This window comes from Belonocnema kinseyi, chromosome 5 (assembly GCF_010883055.1).
Source record: "Belonocnema kinseyi isolate 2016_QV_RU_SX_M_011 chromosome 5, B_treatae_v1, whole genome shotgun sequence".
Lineage (NCBI taxonomy): Eukaryota > Metazoa > Arthropoda > Insecta > Hymenoptera > Cynipidae > Belonocnema > Belonocnema kinseyi.
Window position 1 is genome coordinate 32,578,971 of NC_046661.1, and position 6,216 is coordinate 32,585,186.

The following is a 6,216-nucleotide window of genomic DNA, read 5'->3' on the forward strand; positions in this document are numbered from 1 at the left end:
TTAAGGTTCAAAGAAGTTTTCTGGAAAGTTTTAGATCAATTGGATTAATAGTTCAAAAATTATGAATGTTTTAAAATCCAAGAGGTAATCTTGACGCTGCCCTAAAACGTGCCTGGCCGGCTACGTACGCGCTGCAGCGAACGACGTGAAGGTCAAGTCAATCTTACCAAAAAAAATGCACAACAGTAACTCCAGGTATTATCATTAAATAATTTATTTATTAAACTTTTAACATATAATATTATGCATATTATTGAACAAGAATAAATTAATCAAACAATATTTTATTAGAAACTACTTCTAGTCATTTTCGTCACTCTCTTCAGTTTCTTCGGCATCTGGGTTCTGAGTTTGTACTTTTAAAAAATATGATTCAAAAAATTCTTTTCCTTTAGCGCTTAAATATTGGAAGAGATTTTTTACATCCTTTATTTTGGCAGATTTTAATCCAATTCGGGGCGGAGGACTTTTCGAAAGATTTTCTAGTTTAAGCGTAGATTTAGAGAAAAAAGTGGTTGGATTTTGCAACTCATAGTTGTCAAAAACATCCACTTTCCCATCAGGAAAAACATGCAAAACGAACGCTTTGCTGATTTGGAAATTTTTTGTCTTTCGCATTTTGCCTTTGAAACATTTTTCAAAATCCAGCAGAATATCTTCACACTTCTCGACCATTGTGAATGAAGGTGAACGAGCATTGCGAATCATTTCTACATATTCAGCTTCAGTTTCAATTCGTTCTAATTTTTTCAGCTTTTGCGAATATGTGCCAGAATTTCTATCGCACTGGCAATAGGAATGGCCTCGAACTGGAAACACATATTTAATCTCGCTTTGCAAATAAATGGACAATAAAACCAAAAAATGAAACACTGTGTAGTTTTTATTTTGTCCCGGACATGAGTAACTTTTTTTGTCATCTTCTATGAAATTCTACAAATAAACCATAGAATCAGCGAAGTGATTGTTTCTTATAATAGTTGGAAAAGCATTTTTTTGAGATTATTGAGTTTTTTGAGATATTTTTGAGAATATTAATTAAACAGAAAAAGATATTAAAATGAAACAAGGAAGAAAAAGAACTAGAAATAAAGATTCGTGTATTAAAAACAAGAAAAAATGTTCCAGAAATCAGGTACGATTGGAAACCGTCAATACAATTTTTAAATCAATTTTAATCATAAATTTAATATTTTATGAATTTTTTATTCTTGATTTTTTAAATAATTCTTTTACTGAACTATATATAATTTCTAGATAGTCTAAAGTAATTATTTTAAATTTTTAATGACGAAGTTAATATCATTACTTGTTATTTCTTTAGAGAAAAGAATACATTACAAAGTCTATAACTAAAAAAGGCGGTATTGCTAAAGATATTCTAATCCCAGAGAGATCTTTCAAACCTATTGAATCCTGCTGTGGAGAAAAATGTTATCAAAAGTTTTCAAATGTGCAACAAGAAAAAGTACATACAAATTTTTGGAATCTCGGGAACTATAATGAACAAAATGTGTTTCTCAGAGGATTGTTAAAATGCAAGGATCCTATCCAAACGAATGCAGGTGAAAAAATAGGACGGTTAATTCATTGGATGTATTTATTTCCTACTGACGAAGAAAATGTTCCGATTCGTAAGAAATTTTTGTGTGCTTTTCTATGTTTGGGCAAAAGAAGAGTTGAAAATGGTCAAAAAAAGATTTGAAATAAGCAGCCTTTAAAAAATTTGGCAGGTGGATTACGCAAAAGTTGTCTTAAATTAACAGAAAATTAAAAAAAAAAAAATGATTGAAGAGCATTGCGAATCAATTCCACATCACAGTTCACATTACAAACGAAATTCTACCAACCTAAAGTATTTTGATAATCCTTCATTAAATCTTGTAGAACTTTACAAATTATTCGGAAAATATTATAAAGAAAAAATGGGGACTAAATTGACAATAAGTCAAACCGTTTATTTTAAGTATTTTAACCGAAATGTTGGCTTCAGTTTTAAATTACCTAGAACTGACGTGTGCAATACTTGCTACAAAAACGAGACAAAAGGAGAGGTAAACGAAGGAGTAATTAATCAAAAAAACAATGCTGAAATTTATTTGAAGTTAAAAAAGCAAATACTCTCTGAAAATAATAGTCTATGCTGTGAATTTGATTTTGCACAGAAGTTGCCACTACCAAAAATACCCGTGTCCGCGCAGTTTTACCTACGTTTAGCATGGTTTTTTCTATTTAACGTACATGTACATACTGCGAACCAGAGTTACATGTTCCCTATTCTTGAGGGAATTGTAAAGAAGGGTGCTAACTCTGTTTGCAGTTTTATCAAATACGCGGTATTAAAAGAATTTGCTAAAGACAAGTTCAACAGCATAACATTATTTTCAGACTCATGTCCGGGACAAAATAAAAACTACACAGTGTTTCATTTTTTGGTTTTATTGTCCATTTATTTGCAAAGCGAGATGATTCGCAATGCTCGTTCACCTTCATTCACAATGGTCGAGAAGTGTGAAGAGATTCTGCAGGATTTTGAAAAATGTTTCAAAGGCAAAATGTGAAAGTCAAGAAATTTCCAAGTCAGCAAAGCGTTCGTTTTGCATGTTTTTCCTGATGGAAAAGTGGATGTTTTTGACAACTATGAGTTGCAAAATCCAACCACTTTTTTCTTTAAATCTACGCTTAAACTAGAAAATCTTTCGAAAAGTCCTCTGCCCCGAATTGGATTAAAAGCTGCCAAAATAAAGGATGTAAAAAATCTCTTCCAGTATTTAAGCGCTAAAGGAAAATAATTTTTCGAATCATATTTTTTAAAAGTACAAACTCAGAACCCAGATGCCGAAGAAACTGAAGAGAGTGACGAAAATGACTAAAAGTAGTTTCTAATAAAATATTGTTTGATTAATTTACTCTTGTTCAATAATATGCATAATATTATATGTTAAATGTCTAATAAATAAATTATTTTAATGATAATATCTGGAGTTACTGTTCTGCGTTTTTTTGGTAAGATTGACTTGACCTTCACGTCGTTCGCTGCAGCGCGTACGTAGCCGGCCAGGCACGTTTTTGGGCAGCGTCAAGATTACCGCTTGGATTTTAAAACATTCATAATTTTTTAACTATTAATCCAATTGATCTGAAACTTTCCAGAAAACTTCTTTGAACCTTAATGAACAACTTTCTCACTGAAAGCTTTCCGTAGCTTAAAATTCGTTCGCTAAACGAGGCGCTTGAAGGTTAAAATTCATGATTTTTGCATTGCCTCCAAAAAAAATTAATAACTTTTTTGTTTATTACAATATTCGCGTTTTTCTTTCTTAGATAGTTTCAGAAGACTTAAACACGTACTTTCTATTGGGGAAATCGGGAAATGATGAAAATTGGCTAAATTAGCGCGAGTTGAAGTGAAAAAAGATTGGAATTTTTCGTTTTCAAAAAATCCACTTATTACCAATTATCTCAAAAACTACAAAACTTATAAATTTTTGCCAGAGGAAAAAAAGATGCGCCTTGAAATTCTCTACAAGTATCAGTTTTTAAAATTGAAATTAGAAAGATTTTTAAAATTGATACTCAGGACAATACTTCTCGGACTGAATCCGGCCGTGTCCCCTTTTGGTCGTCAGTGGTTCAATTCCAGAATCGTATTCTACGGAAAATTTCACACCAAAAACATATGTCTTTCGATATGTTTTGAACATTTCTTCATCTTTAAATCAGCTGCTGAAATCGCGAAATCCCTATTTGCATCTATGTTCGGTACATGGGTGCTGGGATGAAGTGTACGGTGAGAGGGTTAATAATGAAATTCTATTAATATGAAGAAAAAATTTTTTTTATCGAAGATCATAGAATAACATATTGAAACACATTAAGAGCAAGTGCACTGATTTCTAAGTAATTAAGTATGAAAATTCAGAGGGCAAAAAATGGAAATCTTTACAATAACATTACGACGTGGGCAAGACGTCCTAAGTCCGTGCTGTTAAGAAATATTTGCAAAATTAAAATATGTTAGACATATTTGAAGAAAACTTTACGATACGGAAATACGTCGTCATCGCGACGTCGTAATGATGTAAGGACGTTATCCAATTTTGTGCCTCGTGGGAAGTTGCATAAAAATGTTTAATTTTATAATTTGACGTGTCCGAATTACATTTTGGGCATTTTTCGATATTTTAAAATTATTTCAATACATTCAAAATAATTTGGCTAAAAACTACATTGAAAAAAAGTAAGAAAGAAAAATAAAAATTTTTAAAAAATGTATGTACCGCGAAATAATGGAGTTTTGACGAAACACAATGTTGACATTTTGCCTCAAATATTTTTATATACTTTATCACACTTAGGTTAGTTTTAACCCAAGTTATTTTGAATTTCAAAATTTTACGTAAAATATCGAAAAATACCCTTAGTTTCGTTTGGATTCCCTACTGGTGTTTTTTGCACTTTTAGGTTACAATATCTCGAAAACTGAGGGTGATGGAATTTTTCTGAGGTCGGATTCGGATTCAGCGCAGCAAAAACCTTCGGGTATACTAGGTCTGGTCTCTGGTTCCGGACCTTTGTCAAATTTTGTCGGCCTGTGTTATCATCTAAACATTACTCTAGTAGCACGTAACGTTCCCTACCCGCGTAAAATGTCCGCCACTTGGGAACGTTCTAGTGGAACGTTCCAGGAACATTCCACTTGAACGTTTAAAGAATGAATGATCGCTTTTGTTGTTATTATCAATGAATATCCGATTAACCGTAAGTGATAGGTCAAAATTAATGTCAGTTTACGATATAGATACCATATTACAATGTAGTATATACGGTACTCAAAACTAAAAAAATGACATCTATTTTTACCTATCGCTTACGATTTACGAGATAATTGTTATTAAAAATAACAATAATGGAAGGTTCCCCTCAGATCCCAGTGGGAAGTTCCTGGAGCGTTCCGCCCAAGCGGCGTACATTTTACACGCTCAGGGAACGTTCCGTGCTATTAGGGTATCGACTGATTGGCTATTACCTTTTTTTGAAAAGCATGTATAAATAAAGTGCGAAAAGTTATCTAGCAATAACAATACTTGAAGTTACAATTGTAACGTATAATGTAGTTTTGTCAGTCTTTTTACCCTGGTGGACCGAAAAAACCGAAAGGAGCCTCTACAAAGTACACTTAAAGACCTCACTGAGCCCCCTTCGGTTCCTTCTTAAAAAACTCAAAAAAAAAAAAAAAAAAAAACAAGATCAACTTTTAAATTGTTGAAATTCGGATTATACGTTAAAATTTCCATGAGAAATTCATGGAGTGATCACAATACTTTTTTTCGCAGCATTAAAAATTTTTAAAAATTTCATTAACTTCTGCTGAAGTTGACTTCAAGCACATCCATAATAGCTCAACTAGTATGTTGCGCGCGAAGTTTAAAAATAAAATTCAAAATTGGCGAATAAATGTAAATAAATATATGTCTAATTTTCAACAAATTAAATACCTTCTCCGATAAGAATAATACGAAAAATGCGAATTTAAACAAATCCTTTACCTTTAATCCTGACATCTCGTCTCGTAACCTCAAGAACACTGCTTGAGTGTTCTAACTTGAATCGCAGCGTTTTTGTCTGAGGTTTCTACTGCGCGGCGCTAGCATCTAGACAAAATTTTCAAAGTTACCGAAGGCACGCATATTAACTGCTACTAAAAGAAGATGCACTGGAAGCCACCTTCGGCCCATGCAAATGATTAATCCGAGAGTTTCTAATGAAAATTTTAACGTAGAATCCGAATTTCAACAATGTAAAAGTGGATCTTGCTGTTTTTTTTAGTTTTTTAAAAGAAGGAACCGAAGGGGGACTCAGTGGGGTCTTTAAGGGTACTTTGTAGAGGCTCCTTTCGTTTCATTCGGTCTGCCAGGCGAAGGAGAAAGTGCTTTGTTTTCCACAGGAATTCGAACGAAATTATGGGACATTTTTAGATATTTTTGATTTATTTTTAGACATTCAAAATAATTTGTTTAAAGTCTACGCTGAAAAAAGTAACAAAGAAAAATTAAAACTAAAAAAGAAATGAAAGTACCAAAAATAATGAAGTTTTGACGAAACACAATTTTGACATTTTGCCTCTAATGATTTTTTTAATTAAAAATAACTATTTCCGGTGTTAATGATTAAAATAACATAAATTTGTGCAAAAGTTGTGAATCTTCTTTAAAA